The sequence below is a fragment of the Rhinoraja longicauda genome, chromosome 1 (genome assembly GCF_053455715.1).
Source record: "Rhinoraja longicauda isolate Sanriku21f chromosome 1, sRhiLon1.1, whole genome shotgun sequence".
Lineage (NCBI taxonomy): Eukaryota > Metazoa > Chordata > Chondrichthyes > Rajiformes > Arhynchobatidae > Rhinoraja > Rhinoraja longicauda.
The window spans coordinates 22,628,227-22,651,627 of record NC_135953.1 but is presented as its reverse complement, the minus strand read 5'-3'; the positions used below and the strand labels follow the sequence as shown (position 1 = coordinate 22,651,627).

Genomic DNA, 23,401 nt, shown 5'->3' with positions numbered 1-23,401 from the left:
TTGGGGGAGTCCAGAACCAGGGGCCACAGTTTAAGGATATGGGGTAGGCCATTTAGAACGGAGATGAGGAAAACCTTTTTCAGTCAGAGTTATAAATCTGTGGAATTCTCTGCCTCAGAAGGCAGTGGAGGCCAATTGTCTGGATGCTTTCAAGAGAGAGCTAGATAGAGCTCCCCACCAAGCTCATCACCAAACTCCACCAGCTAGGACTCGGCTCGTCGTTATGCGACTGGATCCTGGACTTCCTGCTGGAGCGACCGCAGGCAGCGAGAATGGGCCCGCACCTGTCCTCCACTATCACCCTGAGTACCGGTGCACCATAGGGCTGTGTTCTGAGCCCCATGCTCTACTCCCTATTCACACACGACTGTGTGCCTGCATTTGACACCAACACCATTGTCAAGTTTGCAGACGACACAATGGTGATCGGGCTGATCACCAACGGTGATGAAACAAAATACAGAGCGGAGGTGCAGAACCTGGCGGACTGCTGCTCTGATAACAACCTGTCCCTAAATACCACCAAGACCAAGGAGCTGATCATCGACTTCCGTAGGTCACACAACGGGGAATACGCCCCGATATTTATCAACGGGGACAGTGTGGAGCGAGTGCCCAGCTTCAGGTTTCTGGGCACTCACATTTCGGAGGACCCAACATGGTCCAATAACACTGCTGCGCTGGTCAAGAAGTCACAGCAACGACTGTTCTGGTCTACCCCAACAGCTGCTGACGACCTTCTACCGCTGCACCATAGAGAGCATCCTAACACATGGCATCCCTGTTTGGTACCTCAGCTGCACGGAGGCAGAGAGGAAAGCTTTTCAGCGGGTAGTCCATAGAGCTCAGATGACCATCGGAACACAGCTACCAGCCTTGGAGGGCATCTACAACACACGATGCCTCAGAAAAGCCACCAGCATCCACAAAGACTCTTCACACCCCTGCAACAGTCTGTTCGAACTTCTACCATCGGGCAGACGATTGAAGGCCTTCTACGCCCGCACCTCCAGACTCAGGAACTGCTTCATCTCCAGGGCCATAGCTGCTATGAACCGGTCCTGCTGAGCCGGATGGTCGCATCGCACAGTGAACCTGCACAGATCTACTTGCACTTTATTCTGTTTTAAAACTGTTCTAATTTGTTCCATTGGGTTGTTTAAATTAATACTGACTAGCTAATTAATTTATTGCATTGCATGGGAGGCGCATTCCCAATCTCGTTCCCAAAACACATTGTTATTGTACAATGACAATAAAGATATATTGTATTAAAGATAGCGGAGTCAGGGGGTATGGGGGAGAAGGCAGGAACGGGGTACTGATTGTGAATGATCAGCCATGATCACATTGAATGGTGGTGCTGGCTCGAAGGGTCGAATGGCCTATTCCTGCACCTATTGTCTATAATCCCTGCCTCAACTACCTCCTCTGGCAGCTTGTTCCATACACCCACCACCCTTTGTATGAAAAAGTTACCCTTCAGATTCCTATTAAATCTGTTCCTCTTCACCTTAAAACTATTCACCTACTCTGGGCAAGAGACACTCTGCATCTATCCGATCCATTCTTCTCATGATTTTATATGGACTTCTTTGCTTAGCAAAATCCTTTCTACAGTAAAGTGAGAAGAACTGTACACAATATTACAAGTGTGGTCTCACCAACGTCTTGTACAGCTTTATCATGGCATCCAAGCTGTTGACTCTCTGCACTGCTGTCCAGTCGATGAAGACTGGTTGTTGGAACCCTGGCTTTCTCTTTCCGAGTTCAAAAATCAAATCCTTGTAGACAAGCAACCGCAGATGCTAGAATCCTGCGTAGAACACACAGTTTAGGTCTGAGCAGGTCAGGCAACATTTCTGGAGGACATGGATGGGTGACACATTGGATTGGTATCTGTTGTCAGATTGATTGTATTGGAGAAAGAGGTGAGGGTGTGATAAAGCCTAGCAAGTGATAAGTGGATAGGCGGGTGGCGGTGTTTTTTGATTTGCAGATGGATGGACAAAGGCGAAAGATGAAAAAGGGGAACAAGGAGACAAAAATGAGTTGATGAGAGAAGTGGAGTGAAATATAAAGAGTGGGGATATAGGTGGAAGGGGCCTGGGGAAAATATCCCTGAGCACGTTCAAGAAGCAATCGGCTCCTTGGTCTTGCTGCGGTTGAGAGCAACATTGTTGTTCTGGCACATCTCGATCTGATTATCAGTTTCCTTTCTGTATTTTAACATATTGCCTCCTATTTGTCCAATAACAGTGGTATCGTCAAATTTAAAGATGGTAGTGGAGCTGTCTCTGGATACACAGTCATGAGTGTAGAAAGAGTACAGCAAGGGACTAAGCATACAGCCTTGAGGTGCTCCTGTGTTGATGGTTGATGAGGAGAAATGTTATTGCCAGTTCGTTTTGATCGGTCTGCCGAGGAGGAAGTTGAGGATTCAGTTACACAGGGTTGAGCAGAGACCCAGTTCTCAAGTTTGATAGGGTTGGAGAGGATAATGGTGTTGAAAGCAGAGCTGTAGTCTATTAACCACGACCTGATGCAAGTGTTCTTATTGTCCGTGATCCAGTACAGACTGGCGAACCAGCGAGATTGCATCCTCTGTTAATCTGTTGCGGCGGTAGGTGAATTGTAGTAGGTCCATCCTCACTAAGGTAGGAGTTGATATGCATCATAACCATCCTCTCAAAGTTAGTTCATCTCCATGGATGTGAATGCCACTAGTCAGTAGGGAACTATGTAATTGTCATAGTCATACAGCAGGGGAATAGGTCCTTCGGCCCAACGTCCATGCCAACCAAGATGCCCCATCTACGCTAGTCCCACCTGCGTGTGTTTGGCACATATCCTTCCTAAACCTTTCCTATCTATGTACCTGTCCAAATGTCTTTTTAAATGTTGTTATAGTATCTACCTCAACTGCCTCCTCTTGCGGCTTCCACCCTCTGCATGAAAAATGCTGCTCATTGGGTTCGTATTAAATCTTAAAATATTTCAACCTATGTTTTCTAATTGTTGGTTCCTCTACTCTGGGTAAAAGACTCTGTGCAGTCACTTTATCTGTTCCCCTCATGATTTTATATACCTCTATATAAGATCACCACTCAGCCTCCTGTGCTCCAGTGAATAAAATCCTACCTTGCCCAAACTCTCCCTTTAGCTTAGACACGAGTACTGGCAACATCCTTGTAAATCCGAGGGGCCCAATTCTCTCTCTAATTACCTCCCTGTTGTCTCTGTTCTACAACTTTCACCATAGTCCTGCCATCCATTGTTATTGGTTTAACTTTTCAGAATGCCCCACTTCACACTTGTCTATGAGTTGCATCTGCCATTTCTATGCCCACTTTCCCAGTTTTTCTAGATCCTGTTGTAAAAGTAAGACTACCTTTTTCATTCTCCGTTATACCACCAATTTTGTCAGCTGCAAAGGTAATGATCAGTAAATTGAAAGGCTGGAGCAATTAGGCTTGTATACACTGGAATTTAGAAGGATGAGGGGGGATCTTATTGAAACATATAAGATAATTAGGGGATTGGACACATTAGAGGCAGGAAACATGTTCCCAATGTTGGAGGAGTCCAGAACAAGGGGCCACAGTTTAAGAATAAGGGGTAGGCCATTTAGAACGGAGATGAGGAAGAACTTTTTCAGTCAGAGAGTGGTGAAGGTGTGGAATTCTCTGCCTCAGAAGGCAGTGGAGGCCAGTTCGTTGGATGCTTTCAAGAGAGAGCTGGATAGAGCTCTTAAGGATAGCGGAGTGAGGGGGTATGGGGAGAAGACAGGAACGGGGTACTGATTGAGAGTGATCAGCCATGATTGCATTGAATGGCGGTGCTGGCTCGAAGGGCTGAATGGCCTACTCCTGCACCTATTGTCTATTGTCTAAATTGCTAATTTACTGATTACTTGATACATTTTCCCATTACTATTTATTCCTTTCTTTCACATTTTCTTTGCCATGTTGTTCCTCAATCTTGGACTTATTCATGTTTCCAATTTTCAGTGCTCATCCTTAATGTGCCTTAGCAGCACAGGCTTTGTGCTTGGGAATTCTGTGCCTAACTGTCATCTTTAAACTACTTATTACAACCACGCTGACCAAATTTATGGTTACTTTTTCTATTAAGGTCTCAAGGTTTCAAGGTCAGTTTATTGTCACATGTACCAATTCAGATACCGTGAAATTCTTGTGACTTGTTAAATCTTGCCATTCTGTAAAGCACCTTGGCCCAATTTTTATTCGGTTGCAAACAAACTATAAATGCACATCAAATGACTCTATATTTTCAATGAGGCATCCAAGTTCTTGGTGATTTGAGAAGGGAAAAATTCCATGGATATTTCTTCAGAAGTTCAGAACTGCAGGGGTGTAGTGTTCGGGGCTGATAAGATCTCAGGATGCATATTAAGCAGTTTAAAACTAGATGAGTTTTTTAAAATAGGTGAATTTCACCTCTAACTTGTGAATCTTTGGATTTATTTGTGAATCTTGAACATCTTTGGATCAATTTACATGAGGAATTGGTTTTAAAAAAATGGAGTTGGGGCCAAAGATCAGATTAGTCGCCATTTTAAAGAAAAAGAGCAGACTAGAGACTCCATGACCGTTTCCTTGTGCTGAGATGTGAATAAATGTATTCTCAGCTGGAAGTAACTTTTCCTACAAAACAATTACAATTATATTTAACATTTATTATAGAAATACATGGCACAACTATAGTCTGCTGCCACTAAATCTAAGCCCTTAAAATCCTGAGAACTACAGTTTAGATGGAACAATTTTGAATCAGTTGTGGTATCTTTTCAATGAGGCATTGAAAACTGAGGTGACACGAAAAATTGCAGATGCTAGAATCTTGACCAAAACACACAATACTGGAGGAACTTGGCCAATCCAGCAAACATCTGTGGAGGGAATGGTAGGGTAACATTTTGGGTTGGAGCTCGTCAGATTGACTAGAGTAGGTAGAAAGTTGGAAAAGAGGTGGGGACCAGACAAAGCCTGGTAAGTGATAGTTAAGATAGTTAGGAACAGGGACAACCATTTTAATTCCCATTCCCATACTGACCTTTCTGTCCTTGGCTGCTTCCATTGTTAAAGTAAGCAGTTTAACAGCTGCAAACTGCACCTTGATTCTGATTCGGTAGCTTGGAACCAAACAGTACGAACATTGAAGTCCATAATTTTATGAGCCCTCCCATCCCCCAAAGCACACACATTCTCCCGTCGTCTTCCAACCCCAGTCATCCTGCTCTTTCCCCCCATGCACACTCATCTCAATGGTTCAATGGTACTTTGTCACATTTACCTAGGTACATTGAGATTTCTTTGTCACATACAGTTGAGTAAAAATCTTGCTACACTTAGGCGCAATCATATTGAATACAAGAGTGTAACAAAAGTAGATTGCACTGAGGCAGTGGACAAGAGTCGCCACATTTCTAGAGCCATCTTGTACCTTTCAAGTTCAAAACTGTAAAAAATCTTAGTCTTAACTTGGCCATAAAGGCCAGTTGTTAATGCCGTTCACTGCTCTGCTGTTCCAGGCTGCATCTGATCCACGTGCTTGGGCATGGCGCGGTGCCTGACCTAATAGAGCTCCAGGCAGCTCACTCCATTAAATCAGTCTGGGCAAGTCAACTTGCGAATGCACCATCCCTCGCCTCACAGGGCTACTGCTCGGCCTCTATGCCACAGGCACCTCCAGCAGCCAATCTTGGAACATCCAGAGCATTTCCGAGGGCGCAGATGGTGAGGCCCCAGCCCTCTCACCAGCACTGTTCCTTTTCTCTGTCTGCTGCTGCTATCTTGGGATGGAGCCCTACCCCCCCCTCCCCGTTTCTGTTCACCCATATCTCTCCCTCCCGGCTTTACATTTAATCCCTCCTTTCCTTATCTGATACCTTTTTTTCATTTTTACATCACTTTCACCACCTATCTGCCAATCAAGCTCCCCTTCACATGTGTCCAAACTTGTATTGCCACCACCTGTCTTCTCCACCTTTCTCCTCTCCCCCTACCTCTCCCCCCCCTTGTCTGAAGTAGGGTCCCGACCCCAAAACATTGTCTATCCATTCCTTCCACAGACCTGCCTGACCCTCTGAGTTCCTCCAATACTTTGTTTTGCATCAATCTGAGACCGTTTGTATGCCCTCTTTGTATGTAGCTTGTCTGTTATTCCTGCATGGGGGTTCTCCACTCTGCTGTTTTATTCCACCTCAATCTCAAAGATATATGTGCGAGTTGGTAGGCTAATTGTCTATGGTTAATTGCCCCTTGTGTTTGGCTGTGCGGTATTATCCGAGTGGGGTTGATGGGAATGTGGGGAGTATAAAAATGGGATTAGTGTAAATTAGTATGCTTGATGGTGGCGATTTGGTGAGCAGAAGGATTGATGGAGCTGCAAAATAGCTGCGAGTCATGTAAAACTGGATTGTGTAGAAATTTCTTCAGAGGGTAGGTGAATCCCTGGAATTCTCTGCCCTTGACTTAAGTTCATCAGATATACTTAAGGTGAAGATAAATAAATATTTGAAAGATCAAAGAATTGAGGGTTATGGTATTAAAGAGTCATGACCAGCATGGATCAGCCATGATTACATTGAATAGTGCACCAGGGTTGGAGGGCCTGGTGGCCTGCTCCAGTCGTCTAGTGCTGAATGACCTTCAAAGAATCACACTTAAGTGTCTTCTATTGATTTCTGCATACATAAATGTGTATGACTTTAAAGCCAAAGGCAGAGATTCTAATAGTGAATTACTCTTTTGGTCATAAGGCAAAGTGCAGTGAGCATCTTGATTTGTGGATTGTGGTGAGAGTGCTAGAGTTTCCAGTTTAATATTGCCATACGCTTACAAAAACACAGGAGGCATAAAAACATAGAAAATAGGTGCTGGAGGAGGCCATTTGGCCCTTGAGCCAGCACCGCCATTCATTGTGATCATGGCTGATCATCTACAATCAGTAATGTGTGCCTGACTTCTCCCCGTATCCCTTGATTCCACTAGCCCCTAGAGCTCTATCTAACTCTCTTTTAAATTCATCCAGGGAATTTGCCTCCACTGCCTTCTGTGGCAGAGAATTCCACAAATTCACAACACTCTGGGTGAAAGAGTTTCTTCTCACCTCAGTTTTAAATGGCCTCCCCTTTATTCTTAGACTGTGTCCCCTGGTTCTGGACTCCCCCAACATTGGGAAAAAATTTCCTGCATCTAGCTTGTCTAGTCCTTTTATGATTTTATACGTCTCTATAAGATCCCCTCTCATCCTTCTAAACTCCAGTGAATACAAGCCTAGTCTTTCCAGTCTTTCCTCATATGACAGCCCCTCCATCCCAGGGATTAACCTTGTGAATTTATGCTGCACTGCCTCAATAGCAAGGGCGTCCTTCCTCAAATTAGGAGACCAAAACTGCACACAATACTCCAGATGTGGTCTCACCAGGGCCCAATACAACTGCAGAAGGACTTCTTTGCTCCTGTACTCAAATCCTCTCGTTATGAAGGCCAACATGCCATTGGCTTTCTTCACAGCCTGCTGTATCTGCACGCCAACTTTCAGTGACTGGTGTACAAGGACATCAAGGTCTCGTTGCACTTCCCCTTTACCTAATCTGACACCATTGAGACAATAATCTGCCTCCTTATTTTTGCCGCCAAAGTGGATAACCTCACATTTATCCACATTATACTGCATCTTCCATGCAGCTGTCCACTCACTCAACCTGTCCAAGTCACTCTGCAACCTCCTAACATCCTCTTTGCAGTTTACACTGCCACCCAGCTTTGTGTCATCTGCAAACTTGCTAGTGTTCCTTCTAATTCCATCATCCATTTGCGGCCCCAGCACCGAGCCTTGCAGCACTCCACTGCCTGCCATTCTGAAAAGGACCCATTTATTCCTACTCTTTGCTTCCTGTCTGCCAACCAATTCTCTATGTCAATACCCTACCCCCAATACCATGTGTTCTAATTTTGCTCACCAACCTCCCGTGTGATACCTTATCAAAGGCTTTCTGAAAGTCTAGATACACTACATCCACTGGCTCCCCTTCATCCATTTTACTTGTCACATCCTCAAAAAATTCCAGAAGATTTGTCAAGCAGGATTTCCCATTCATAAATCCATGCTGACTTGGACCAATCCTTTTACCGCTCTCCAAATGTGCCGTTATTACCTCTCTAATAATTGACTCCAGCATCTTCCCTAACAGGCTAACTGGTTGAAAATTCCCCATTTTCCCTCTCGCTCCTTTCTTAAAAAGTGGAATAACATTAGCTACCCTCCAATCCACAGGAACTGATCCGGAATCTATTGAACATTGGAAAATGATCACCAATGCGTCCACGATTTTTTGAGCCACCTCCTTGAGTACCCTGGGATGCAGACCATCAGGCCCTGGAGATTTATCAGCCATCAGTCTACCTAATACTATTTCTCGCCGAATGCAAATTTCTTTCTGTTCCTCTGTCTCCCTTGATCCTCTGTCCACTCGTACATCTGGGAGATTGTTTGTGTCTTCCTTAGTGAAGACAGATCCGAAGTACCTGTTCAACTCTTCCGCCATTTCCTTGTTACTCTTAATAATTTCACCCGTTTCTGCCTTCAAGGGACCCACATTTGTCTTTCCTAATCTTTTTTCTCTTAACATACCTAAAGCATGTTTTATGGTCCTTCTTTATATTCTTGGCCAGCTTTGCTTCGTACCTTGCTATCTTCTGTTGTTCTTTGAAAGTTGCCCACTCCTCTAGCTTCCACCAAACCCTTTGCTATCTTATACATCTTTTCTTTTAGCTTTATTCCATCTCTAACTTCCCTTGTCAGCCACGGTTGCCTCTTACTCCCCTTAAAATCTTTCTTCCTCTTTGGAATGAAATAATCCTGCATCTTCTGGATTATGCCCAGAAATTCGTGCAATTGCTGTTTGTCATTCCTGCTAGGATCCCTTTCCATTCGACCTTGGCCAGCTCCTCTCTCATGCCTTCATAGCCCCCTTTGTTCAACTGCAACACTGACATTCCTTTAACCTTCTCCCTCTCAAATTGCAGATTAAAACTAATCATAGTATGGTCACTACCTCCAAGCGGTTCCATTCCTTTTGCCATTTGGGCCATCAGGTTTTTTCTAGCTCCCTTCAGAGCAATATCATCAAACCCATCCCCCTTATTTCCGTGTTAACCTGCAAATGTTCTGTCATGTATACCCATCGACCTCCCATTATCTACAATTAAGGTTTATTTACACAAGCTAATTAATCTATCAGCATGTTTTGAGGATGTGGGGGGAAATTGGAGCTGCTTGTCAAAACCACATTATCTTGTGGGAGACTTTTCACCCTCGCAGCCAGCACCCAATCTAAGAATCTAATCTTGGTCATTGGAGCTGTAAATCAGCTATGTAAAATCTAGCAACCTGATCTCATCTGACTCTAACTCCCTCCAGTCCCACCTCAGATCAAGTATCTACAAATTCCCCTCTATCAACTATGCTTATTCCATTCTCTAAGAATTTTGACATATTTAGAAAACATTTATGTTTATCAAACCAGTTCAATATGGTTTTTAGATTAACCTCTAAAAGATAAGCTATTTATCTTACCTGATCTCCCTGTTCCTCAACACTTTAACTCCCTCTCCCATTCCTACACTGATCTTTCTGCCCTGGGCCTCCTCCATTGTCAGAGTGAGGCTCAGTGCAAATTGGAGGAACAATGCCTCATACTTTGCTTCGGCAACTTAAATCTTCACTTGCCACATGCAAAGCACTGGTTAATCGGAAGATAGCAAATGTGGTTTTGAATGATGGTATGAATATTGACTTCTCTAACTTGAAGTAACCTTTGCCTTCCCTTCCTCTCCATCCCTCCCCCTTCACAGTTCTCTGACTAGTCTGACGGTTCTTGTTTACATTTTATCTCTGTTTGCTTGTTATTACCTTCTCCTAGCTAACAATGATCTATTCTACATTTTCCTTGATCACCATCCCCTATGTCTCATTTTCAAAACTTATATTTCCTTATCTCTGTATCTCCCTCTCCACTGATTCGGTCTGAAGAAAGGTCTCGACCAGAAACTGCACCCATTCCTTCTATCCAGAGATGCTGCCTGTCCCACTGAGATAATCCAGCATTTTGGTTACTCCTAGGTTCAGGTGTTTGGTTGGGATTATGAAATGAAGGGGGAGCTATAACCAGCATGTGCAGAGCTGCCTTTAATTACCTCGCATAACCCTGCTGCCCATCTTGTTTAAAAAATCTTAACCTACATGAATTTCACCATCCCAAATGAAATCTCCAACTCCAACTGCTTCTTGGTGAATATGAATGAACAATATTCATGTAAGACCTTCCCCATGTCCTTTGGCTCCACAACCAGGTTTCCCCTTGGGTCCACAATGGGCCATACTCTTTTCTTGGTCACCTTCTTGTTCTTAATATCTTTAATCTTATCTGTGATACTTCATTATGTATCTTTTCTCTCCTAATTTTCTTAAGTATTGCACACTCAATAATCCTGAAGCCCTTTCCTGTTTTCAGTGCTCTAGATATATATTGCAAACATCTATCCTTGGCATCCAGGGTTCCCTGGACTTGCCATTGTAGCCCTTCACCCTGACAGGAAGATATCATATGCTAGGTCTTGTCTAACGATATCAAAAGTGGCTTTCCCCCAATTGGGACAGCTAGTTTTCAAACTATTCAAATACCTTTACAGTAATTAGCTTGAAACTTACTGAGTTATGATTACTATCCCCAAAGAGTTAACTGCACATCCATTAATAGCTCCATCCATTCGAATCCTTTCAGATAAAGCAAACCCAGTTAAAATTGGGAGGTTGAAATCTTCAATAAATCATTCCTTTTACAGGTATAGATAGGGTAACTAGTTAAAGACATTTTCTCAGGGTGGAATTGTCAATACTAGAGAGTTTAGGATTAAAATGAAAGAGGAAAAAAATTCAAGGTAGTTTGTGTGGCAAGTTTATTTTCACACTGGTAGATGCCAGTGGAAATGGCAGAAGCAGACATGATAATGTTTTAAAATGAATTTAGCCAGACAGGCTAAATGGGGCAGAATGCCAACAGATCTAGCAGCTTGGGACTGGGCATCCATTTTGGAGGAGCAGCACCTCATATTTCGCTTGGGTACCTTATCCCAAGGCAAAGTCCGCCCTCATTCTTCAAAACTCCAGTGAGGAGAGCCCCAGTGCCATCAAATGCTCATCATCTGCTAACCCGCTCATACCTGGGATCATTCTTGTAAAGATCCTCTGGACCCTCTCCAGCATCAACACGTTCTCGGCAACACCATTTCCACGGCAGGAAATGGTGTTGGGTAGACTGATGGGACTGAAGGCTGATAAATCCTCAGGGCCTGATGGTCTGCATCCCAGGGTACTTAAGGAAGTGGCTCTAGAAATTGTGGATGCATTGGTGATCATTTTCCAATGTTCTATAGATTCAGGATCAGTTCCTGTGGATTGGAGAGTAGCTAATGTTATCCCACTTTTTAAGAAAGGAGGGAGAGCGAAAACGGGAAATTATAGACCAGTTAGCCTGACATCAGTGGTGGGGAAGATGCTGGAGTCAGTTATAAAAGAAGAAATTGCGGATCATTTGGATAGCGGTAACAGGATCGTTCCGAGTCAGCATGGATTTACGAAGGGGAAATCATGCTTGACTAATCTTTGGAATTTTTTGAGGATGTAACTAGGAAAATGGACAAGGGAGAGCTAGTGGATGTAGTGTACCTGGACTTTCAGAAAGCCTTTGATAAGGTCCCACATAGGAGATTAGTGGGCAAGATTAGAGCACCATGGTATTGGGTGTAGGATACTGACATGGATAGAAAAATTGGTTGGCAGACAGTAAACAAAGAGTAGGAATTAACGGGTCCCTTTCAGAATGGCAGGCAGTGACTAGTGGGGCACCGCAAGGCTCGGTGCTGGGACCGCAGCTATTTACAATATACATTAATGACTTAGATGAAGGGATTAAAAGTACCATTAGCAAATTTGCAGATGACACAAAGCTGGGTGGCAGTGTGAACTGTGAGGAGGATGCTATGAGGATGCAGGGTGACTTGGACAGGTTGTGTGAGTGGGCAGATGCATGGCAGATGAAGTTTAATGTGGATACATGTGAGGTTATCCACTTTGGTGGAAAGAACAGGAAGGCAGATTATTATCTGAATTTCCATCCTGCTCTTAAATATACTTGGACTATCTCCAACATCTCCCTCCCGTTTCTGGACCTCACCATCTCCATCACAGGAGACAGACTAGTGACTGACATCTACTATAAACTCACTGACTCGCACAGCTATCTGGACTACACTTCTTCCCACCCTGTCTCCTGCAAAAAGTCTATCCCCTACTCCCAATTCCTCCGTCTACGCTGCATCTGTGCCCGGGATGAGGTGTTTCACACGAGGGCATCAGAGATGTCCTCATTCTTCAGGAAACGGGCCTTTCCCTCTTCCATTATAGATGAGGCTCTCACTAGGGCCTCTTCTACATCCTGCAGCTCTGCTCTTGCTCCCCCTCCCTCCATTTGTAACAAGGACAGAATCCCCCTCATTCTCACCTTCCACCCCATCAGCCAGCGTATCCAACAAATCATCCTCCAACATTTCTGTCATCTACAACGGGACCCCACTACTGGCCACATCTTCCCATCCCCTTCTCTTTCTGGGTTCCGCAGAGACCGTTCCCTCCGTAACTCCCTGGTCCACTCGTTCCTTCCTACCCAAACCACCCCATCCCCGGGCATTCCCCTGCAACCGCAGGAGATGCAACACCTGTCCCTCAATTCCATCCAAGGACCCAAACAGTTTTTCCAGATGAGACAGAGGTTCACCTGCACCTCCTCCAACCTCATCTATTGTATCCGCTGCTCTAGATGTCAACTTCTTTACATCTGCGAAACCAAACACAGGTCGGCGATCGTTTCGCTCAACACCTCCGCCCAGTCCGCCTTAACCAACCTGATCTCCCGGTGGCTGAGCACTTCAACTCCCCCGCCCACTCCCAGTCTGACCTTTCTGTCATGGGCCTCCTCCAATGCCATAGTGAGGCTCACCGGAAATTGGAGGAATAGCACCTCATATTCAGCTTGCAGCCCATCGGTATGAACAATGACTTCTCCAACTTTGGATCGGTCCTCTGTCCCTCTCTTCCCCACCCCCTTCCCAGTTCTCCCTCTATCTTCCTGTCTCAAACTATCCATCCTTTGTCCCGCCCCCCTGACATCAGTCTGAAGAAGGGTCTCGACCCGAAATGTCACCCATTTCTTCTCTCCTGAGATGCAGTCTGACCTGCTGAGTTACTCCAGCATTTTGTGAAATAAATACCTTCGATTTGTACCAGCATTTGCAGTTATTTTCTTACATTATCTGAATGGTGTCAAGTTAGGAAATGGGGAAGTACAAAGAGATCTGGGTGTCCTTGTTCATCAATCACTTAAAATTAGCATGCAGGTGCAGCAGGCAGTGAAGAAAGCTAATGGCATATTGGCCTTTATGACAAGAGGAGGAGGAGTATAGGAGCAAAGAGGTCCTTCTGCAGTTGTACAGGGCCCTAGTGAGACCGCACCTGGAGTACTGTGTGCAGTTTTGGTCGCCAAATTTGAGGAAAGGTATTTGTGCTATTAAGGGCGTGCAGCATAGGTTCACGAGGTTAATTCCCGGAATGGCGGGACTGTCGTATGTTGAAAGACTGGAGCGATAGGCTTGTATACGCTGGAATTTAGAAGGATGAGAGGGGATCTTATTGAAACATATTAGATTATTAAGAGATTGGACACATTAGAGGCAGGAAACATGTTCCCAATGTTGGGGGAGTCCAGAACCAGGGGCCAAAGTTTAAGAATAAGGGGTAGGCCATTTAGAACGGAAATGAGGAAAAACTTTTTCAGTCAGAGGTGTAAATCTGTGGAATTCTCTGCCTCAGAAGGCAGTGGAGGCCAATTCTCTGGATGCTTTCAAGAGAGAGCTAGATAGAGTTAAAGAAAGCGCAGTCAGGGGGTATGGGGAAAAGGCAGGAACGGGGTACTGATTGTGAATGATCAGCCATGATCACATTGAATGGCGGTGCTGGCTCGAAGGGCCGAATGGCCTACTCCTGCACCTATTGTCCATTGTCCTTCCTCAGATATGGTGCCAAAAATCGTTCACAATACTCCAAATGCGGTCTGACCAGTGCCTTTTAAAGCCTCAGCATTACATCAATTCTTTTTGTCATTGTTCTATCATCGATGATCATGCTTTCTGCTCTCTTCCCGCTTAGCCTCTGGAGTTCCCTTAATCTCTTTGTTTCTCTTGTTCTCTCTTTTGCTGCTAATTTAGCCTCTGATATCTCCTTGTAGCTTTGGTGTTTACTTTTTGCTTTATAATCCTTTGTGATTTGTTGCTAGAGCTCTCAATACTTGGCTGTCTGGATAAATTGAAGTGTGATTTGCGTTTGATGATCCAGCGTAATAGTGCTTCCAGTGACCCATAGAGAGAAGAATAGCATCTCATTCCACTTGGGTAGCTTACAACCCAACGATATGAACATTGAATTCTCCAATTTTCTCCACAGTCCCTCTCTACAACTTATTGCAACACAGATTTTGCAGATCAGCAAGAAATAACATTATGCAATTTGCCATCTGCAAACATTACTCACTGATTCTGCATTGACAGCATATGCGTAACCATTGACCTACATCACCAAATAAAGTTTGGGCTTTCTCTACAGAGGTGGCTGTACCACCATTTTCACCTTTTACTTTCAGCTTTAACTTGTTTTTTTTAAAAGTAATTGTTGCCTTGGCGTATCATTACAATAGACAATAGACAATAGGTGCAGGAGTAGGCCATTCAGCCCTTCGAGCCAGCACCGCCATTCAATGCGATCATGGCTGATCACTCTCAATCAGTACCCCGTTCCTGCCTTCTCCCCATACCCCCTCACTCCGCTATTCACACATTCCTCCCTCTCTACAAATAACTCAGTAGTTTAGGTCACTTTTATTAAGAGTCAAGGGTGTTTTTTTAAGAGGCAAGACTAGTCATACTAGACCAAGTGGACCTGTTGGGCCCATTCCTCGTAGAGGGGGAACAGGGAAGGGGAGAGGGTGTCGTCACTGAGTGAGCCCTGGACTCAAAGCCTCTCCTGTATTGGTGTAGCACCCACAACCCCCCCACTCAATCCACCTTATCCCCCCTCCTCCACCCACTGACCCACTCCACCCCCCCTACCCACCCCCACTTGTCCCTCCACCGCCCCGCCCCCATTCCCCCCTCCCCACCCCCATTCCCCCCTCCCCATCCCTATTCCCCTCTCCTGACCCCCACCTCCCTCCCCTCCCCCCACCCCCACTTTCCCCTCCTCCCCACCCCCACTCTCTCCTGTCCCCCTTCCTCCCACTGTTCCCCGCTGCCCCCTCCCCCATCCCCTCCTCTTGCTGGGTCAGAATCCTAGAGCCCAGTGGGACCTCTCTCTACACGAACCACAGCAGCCCAAGAAGGCCACCCACCACCACCTTGTCTGTTGCGCAGCTGGGAATGGCAATAACTGCTGCCCCTGTTGCTGATTCCCACATTCGGAGATTGAGAGCAAAATGGGGGGTCTGGGACGTTGGGAAGGTGTGAGGAAACCCTGCCCTAATCCAAGTGAGACTCCCATGGTCAACTGCCTGCCTGAAGTTCAGGGTGAAAGAACATTGATCTTAAGCATTAACTCAGTTTCTCCTTCCAAAGACGCTGCCTATCCTGCTGAGTCTACTAAGTTCTTTTCAACAGCTAAAAATGTACTTTTGTTACTGGAAGCTAAAAATACTAAAGGGTTTTTGTTACATTGTTTAATAAAGATAGTGTCATTCGAAGCAAATGCTTGTCAATTTCAGTGACCTCCACAGTGTAACTAGCAGCCTGTGTACTTAAAGACACAATGGTGTCTGATCACAGTATGGATGCCCTTTCTGCTATAGCAGCAATCTGTTATAAAAGAGTCCGAAATGAAGGTAGACTGTAAATTGACACTATTTCGCCCTCCATGATAACTGAAACCTGCTGAGTATTTCAGTTCCTTGCATGTCACCAAATGCATGAAGACAGCCAAGATTTGATGGTGGCCCCCAAGAGTAGGAAAAGCAAGTTGTGCATCGTCTGTGGTGGTCCTAATCCAAAAGGTCGATTGTCTATTTCCTTCCACAAATGCTGCTTGACCTGCTGAATTCCTCCCAACAGATGGGTTGATGCAAATTCTAGCATCTGCAAACTCTTGTCGCCAGCAAAAACACAAGCGTTGTGAGATATGGAGAAAAATTTAGAAGAATGTGGGCATGAGCAACCTGTATGATGTATAACATGGATTACATAACCGTATAGCATAAGAACTGGCCCTTTGATTCGCCATGTCTGCACTAACCACAATACCAAATTTAAACAAATGCCATTGACCTTCACAAGGGCCAAAAATACCTTTAGTCCCTGCTTAATCATGTGTCTGTCTTAAATGTTATATTTTATCTATTTTTACCTCTTGTGCCATGATTGAGATGCCTTCCAGTCTTTCCCCCTCTCAGCTAAAATCTATAGCCTCAAGTATTTGACGTTTCCACCCTGAGAAAAAGACCATCTAGCCAATGTGTGCCTCTCATAATTTGATATTTCTATCAAGTCACTCGAAAACCTCTACATTTCTTTATTTCTTCCTATAGTGTGAAGACCAAATTGTACTCAATACTTCAAACATGCCTAATTAGATGCCCTGATCGATAAATGCAGCATGATTTTGGTATCGTATCCACTTGCTTTGCCATTTTTACGGAGCTGTGCATCAGCGTTCCCAAGAGTCCTACCATTCGCTGTATGCTTTCTTTTTGCATTTGATCACCTAAAATGCAGCACCTAACACTTATTCATATTAAACGCCATTTCTTTGCCCAATTTCTCACTTTCCCCCTGCTTTGACAACATTCCTCACTAACCACAACTCCACCAGTTTTTGTTATCTGAAAGGTAATTAGTCAGCCTACGCTTTCATCCAAATCATTATTATATATTACAAACAAGAGGTGCCAGTTCTGCTCCTTGTGGAACTCCATTGGTTGTATTCCTTCAGTCCAAAAAAATCTGCTCCACCACTTCTCTCATTAGGCTGTTTTTTGTATCCAATTTACCAACTCTCCATGAATTCCACATGATTCAATCTTCTGGACCAGCTTACCACAAGGGATCCGTCATTCTTTAAAGTCTATATAGTCAACATCTACTACCCTACTCTTGTCAAACATCTTTAGCAACTCAAGAAACTCAATCGGGTTCGTAAGAATCACCTCACCTGCACAAAGCTCTAAGCAATTCCTTAATACATATCAGTCCTGGCCCTAAGAATCGTTAATAATTTTCCTAGCACTGATGTAAGTCTCACTGGCTTAGAATCTTGTGATTTGTTCATACTGTCCTTCCTTCAACAGATGAACACAAAATGTTTTTGGATTTTACTTGGCAAGGGCATTTCATGACCACTTTTAGTCCTCATTTTAATGTTTAACTTATTCCCTACTTTTATATTCCGTAAGGGCTGATTTTGACTTGCTTACATTTGCTTCCATTTTCTTTTAGCTAAAGTTGCAATATCTTGACATGCAAGGTTCTCAAACCATGCCCATCCTTGCCTCCGATTGTCACTGGAAAACACTGGTCCAGAACTCCTATCAACAGGCACCCCTAATCTGCTTTATCCATACCATTACTGTTGCAATTAGGAGACACAAGAGATTGCAGATAATGGAATCTTGAACAAAACACTTCAACAAGTCAAGCAACATCTGGGGGGGGGAGTGGTAGCTGGTAGATGGGGGGGATTTGAAGGGGTGGGCTAAAAGCTGACGTGATGGGTGGATCCAAGCAGATGGGTTGATTGACAAATCGTCAAGTGGGTCGGGGGGGGGGAGAAGTGATATGGGGGTCAAAAGGATGCAAATTTAATTTGATAAGAAAGAAAGTTGGGACTTGAAGTGTGGAACCAGAGGGCGGGGTGATGGGTGGGAGGGGGGGAGGGAGAAAGAAAAATGTGGGATCTGGGAAATTGAGGAATGATGGGTGGATGGAGGGGAAATGAACTGGGTTGGGGGGAATGGAAAGAAAGATAGGTGTGGAGTAGTTGGAGCTAGGTAGATGAGATGGGGAGCTGGGTGGTTTAACTTGATATTGGAGAAGGAAGAGTTGTGCCATTGGTTTGTTAGCTACCCAGGCGGAATATATGGGACGCTATTTTTCCTGTCTGTGTCTGGTCTCAATCTGGTGATGGAGGAGGCAGAGGATGTACCTGATGCACAAGTCGATATAGTCAGACAGCGTGGAAATGGGCCCTTTGCCATTTGCCAGTGTTTGGCCCATATCATCCTAAACATTTTCTATCGCCCTAAACCTTTTCTATTGCCTGGATAGTATGGATAGAAATGAGGAATTGTAAGGGTAAAAAGACCCTAATGGGAGTTATCTATAGGCCCCCAAACAGTAGCCTCGACATAGGGTGCAAGTTGAATCAGGAGATAAAATTGGCGTGTCACAAATGTAATGCTACGGTGGTTATGGGAGATTTCAACATGCAGGTAGACTGGGAAAATCAGGTTGGAAATGGACCCCAGGAAAGAGAGTTTGGAGAGTGCCTTCGAGATGGATTCTTAGAACAGCTTGTACTGGAGCCTACCAGGGAGAAGGCAATTCTGGATTTAGTGTTGTGTAATGATCCTGATCTGATAAGGGGACTAGAGGTAAAAGAGCCATTAGGAGGCAGTGATCACAACATGATAAGTTTTACTCTGCAAATGGAAAGGCAGAAGGGAAAATCGGAAGTGTCAGTATTACAGTATAGCAAAGGGGATTACAGAGGCATGAGGCAGGAGCTGGCCAAAATTGACTGGAAGGAGGCCCTAGCAGGGAAGACGGTAGAACAGCAATGGCAGGTATTCCTGGGAATAATGCAGAGGTTGCAGGATCAATTTATTCCAAAGAGGTGGAAAGACTCTAAGGGGAGTAGGAGACACCTGTGGCTGACAAGGGAAGTCAAGGACAGCATAAAAATTAAGGAGAGGAAGTATAACATAGCAAAGAAGAGTGGGAAGACAGAGGATTGGGACTCTTTTAAAGAGCAACAAAAGTTAACTAAAAAGGCAATACGGGGAAAAGATGAGGTACGAGGGTAAACTAGCCAATAATATAAAGGAGGATAGCAAAAGGTTTTTTTTAGGTACGTGAAGAGGAAAAAAATAGTCAAGGCAAATGTGGGTCCCTTGAAGACAGAAGCAGGGGAATTTATTATGGGGAACAAAGAAATGGCAGACGAGTTAAACCGTTACTTTGGATCTGTCTTCACTGAGGAAGATACACACAATCTCCCAAATGTTCTTGGGGCCGGAGAACCTAGGGTGATGGAGGAACTGAAGGAAATCCACATTAGGCAGAAATGGTTTTGGGTAGATTGATGGGACTGAAGGCTGATAAATCCCCAGGGCCTGATGGTCTGCATCCCAGGGTACTTAAGGAGGTGGCTCTAGAAATAGTGGAAGCATTGGAGATCATTTTTCAATGTTCTATAGATTCAGGATCAGTTCCTGTGGATTAGAGGATAGCAAATGTTATCCCACTTTTTAAGAAAGGAGGGAGAGAGAAAACGGGTAATTATAGACCAGTTAGTCTGACATCAGTGGTGGGGAAGATGCTGGAGTCAATTATAAAAGACGAAATTGCTGAGCATTTGGATAGCAGTAACAGGATCATTCCGAGTCAGCATGGATTTACGAAGGGGAAATCATGCTTGACAAATCTACTGGAATTTTTTGAGGATGTAACTAGGAAAATTGACAGGGGAGAGTCAGTGGATGTGGTGTACCTCGACTTTCAGAAAGCCTTCGACAAGGTCCCACATAGGAGATTAGTGGGCAAAATTAGAGCACATGGTATTGGGGGTAGGGTACTGACATGGATAGAAAATTGGTTGACAGACAGAAAGCAAAGAGTGGGGATAAATGGGTCCCTTTCGGAATGGCAGGCAGTGACCAGTGGGGTACCGCAAGGTTCGGTGCTGGGACCCCAGATATTTACGATATACATTAATGACTTAGATGAAGGGATTAAAAGATGGGGGTAGTGTGAATTGTGAGGAAGATGCAATAAGGCTGCAGGGTGACTTGGACAGGTTGTGTGAGTGGGCGGATACATGGCAGATGCAGTTTAATGTAGATAAGTGTGAGGTTATTCACTTTGGAAGTAAGAATAGAAAGGCAGATTATTATCTGAATGGTGTCAAGTTAGGAAGAGTCAAGTCAAGTCAATTTTATTTGTATAGCACATTTAAAAACAACCCACGTTGACCAAAGTGCTGCACATCTGATTAGGAAAAAAAAAAAGAAACGTACAGTGGCAGGCAGCCAAACACAACGGCGCGGCCATCTTGAACAAAATGTTTAACTAAAGCAGAATGGTGTCCCGCGGCCGCGCCGCACCGGGCGATGGAAGAGGGATGTTCAATGAGATCTGGGTGTCCTAGTGCATCAGTCACTGAAAGGAAGCATGCAGGTACAGCAGGCAGTGAAGAAAGCCAATGGAATGTTGGCCTTCATAACAAGAGGAGTTGAGTATAGGAGCAAAGAGGTCCTTCTACAGTTGTACCGGGCCCTGGTGAGACCGCACCTGGAGTACTGTGTGCAGTTTTGGTCTCCAAATTTGAGGAAGGATATTCTTGCTATTGAGGGCGTGCAGCGTAGGTTCACTAGGTTAATTCCCGGAATGGCGGGACTGTCGTATGTTGAAAGGCTGGAGCAATTAGGCTTGTATACACTGGAATTTAGAAGGATGAGGGGGGATCTTATTGAAACATATAAGATAATTAGGGGATTAGACACATTAGAGGCAGGAAACATGTTCCCAATGTTGGGGGAGTCCAGAACAAGGGGCCACAGTTTAAGAATAAGGGGTAGGCCATTCAGAACGGAGATGAGGAAGAACTTTTTCAGTCAGAGAGAGGTGAAGGTGTGGAATTCTCTGCCTCAGAAGGCAGTGGAGGCCAGTTCGTTGGATGCTTTCAAGAGAGAGCTGGATAGAGCTCTTAAGGATAGCGGAGTGAGGGGGTATGGGAAGAAGGCAGGAACAGGGTACTGATTGAGAGTGATCAGCCATGATCGCATTGAATGGCGGTGCTGGCTCGAAGGGCTGAATGGCCTACTCCTGCACCTATTGTCTATTGCCTCGACTCCTGGCAACATCCTTGTAAACCTTCTCTGCACTGGTTCCAGCTTAATCTGGAAAGTTTAATACTTTAAGGTTGGTAAGTGGGAGATACTTATTTAGACTTTAGGCTCACGATTCAATGCAATCGCATTGGGACCTGGGAAATGGGATTTTTCAAATCTTATTCTGGAGATTCGTATATTGGAGCAACTTCAATAAGTTCAATAGAACATCTTTGTCACTTCTGAAGAGGTATTTCAAGTGCTCATCAGATATTACATTATATGCTTGCATTTTGTTTTCTCAATGTTTTTTATCAAAAATCTTAATCTCACAATTAAAATTATCAAATGATCAAGCATTAACTTGCATTTGCAGAAGAATTTATTGTTCCAACGACACCATGACTGTAGCAAACTCCTGAATGTCTGCTCTAAATTTTAGACTTTGCTCCTAATCCTAGACTTTCCAGCCAGTGGAAGTGATTATTTTTTTCCATCTATCTAACCAATTGAATCTTGTATCATTGTTTAATCTGATCTGTGTTCTTGGGTCAATATTCATCCTAAGACATGGTAGCTGGGATAGCTCATTGTACACCAGCTGTAGTTTAATTTGGGCTTTATAAAAGTGCAGCATTACCTTTATTAGTTTGTGCTCCTGTCCTCCAGGTTACATCTATATTTATACCTTATACAGTTGGGTTTATATGATCCAAGGTAATGGATCTCTGTCTCTTCAAACCTTCACTGTCCCTGCATTTTACCTCCCCCCCCCTGCTTTTCTGTCCAAACTGAATGACCTTGTATTTGATTACACTAAAACATATTTTTACCAGGTTTCTTACCAATGTAATGTTTCTAACGGCATTCCTTTCAGTGCAGACTATCTTTGTGACAACTTCAAACTTAAATATTTAGTTTTCTATTTTACCATCTAAGATTTATAGCTTTACCCTGTGGGAGAGAGCTGTTCTTGTGTCATTTATGGGCCAAACTCTGGTAGGTGTGGGACAAGCATCTTGGTCGGCAAGTTGGGCCCAAGGGCCTGTTTCAGTGTTGTATGGTTCTATGACTCTAACTTGCTGATGATCTCCATTTGTTTCCTCAATTCTGTAGCTTGATCATTCTTTTATTTTCAAATATTTCGGTCAAGTTTGTCAAGCTTGATGTGCCCTTCACAAATCCATATAGTTTCTCTAGTCAAGTGAAACATTTTGAAAGGGTGAAGTTGCAGTTCATAATCATGAGCTCTAGGATTTTCCTAGCAACAATTGTTTGTCTTGCTGGCCTTAAAGGCTGAGTGTGCCTAGTTTTCCAATCTAAGGTGACTTCCTGAATCAAGGACAAGGAAAGCTAAAAAATCAAGAATGAGGATAGCAAAAAAAATCTTTCTCATGACAAGCTTGTAATTACCATTTGGAAGAAAAGGCAAGAATATTTAATAGTGTTGCCCTGAATGATCCAGCAAAGATATTTATTTAGCATATCAGTTCTCTACTGTAAAAGTCGGTATTGATGATATGCGAGCAGCATTTCTAAAGTGTTCAACAGTACTAAGCACAAATGAAAAAAAAGTTTGTGGACAACTTGATTTACAGTCAGTCAGTCATACGAAAACAGGCCCTTCAGCCCAACTCGTCTATGCCAGCCAAGATGCCTTAGTCTCATTTGCCCTTTTTTGGCCCACATCCCTCTAAACCTTTCCAATTCGTGTATCTGCCCAAGTGCATTTAAATGCTGGAACAGTACCTGCCTCAAATGGTAAAAATGTGATACTCCTGCAGACACTTAATGTGCAATTACAGTAGAAATCATAACTACGTTTGTACAATATTTCAAAAGATATTTTCTTATAACAAAATTTAATGCTTGTTTTTAGTCGATACTTTGCTCAATATTCTGTGGAATAAGGGATTTTATGAAGTGTCTACTTGTTTACATAAAGAATGTTATTTTGAAATAGATATGGTGGAAAATATCTTGTTCCTGTCATGCATTATGGTAAAACAGCCACTGTGCAATAACGTTTCCTGGTAAGTTGAATAAATATCAATTTTCTTTTGAATATTGTTGTTGAGTGGAGCCTTAACATTTCTTAATTTAAAGAGATTTATTTTTATGTTTGTCTACATGTATTATCCTCCATCAGCTTTTCACTACACCATACCCCAT

General features: G+C 43.9%; 1 protein-coding gene across 3 annotated transcripts in view; it reads left to right on the top strand.

Annotated features, from left to right (window-relative positions):
• smad2 (SMAD family member 2) overlaps positions 1 to 23,401 on the top strand; it is a 103,279-nt gene that overhangs the window by 14,899 nt on the left and 64,979 nt on the right. The gene's annotated exons all lie outside the window — the stretch shown is intronic.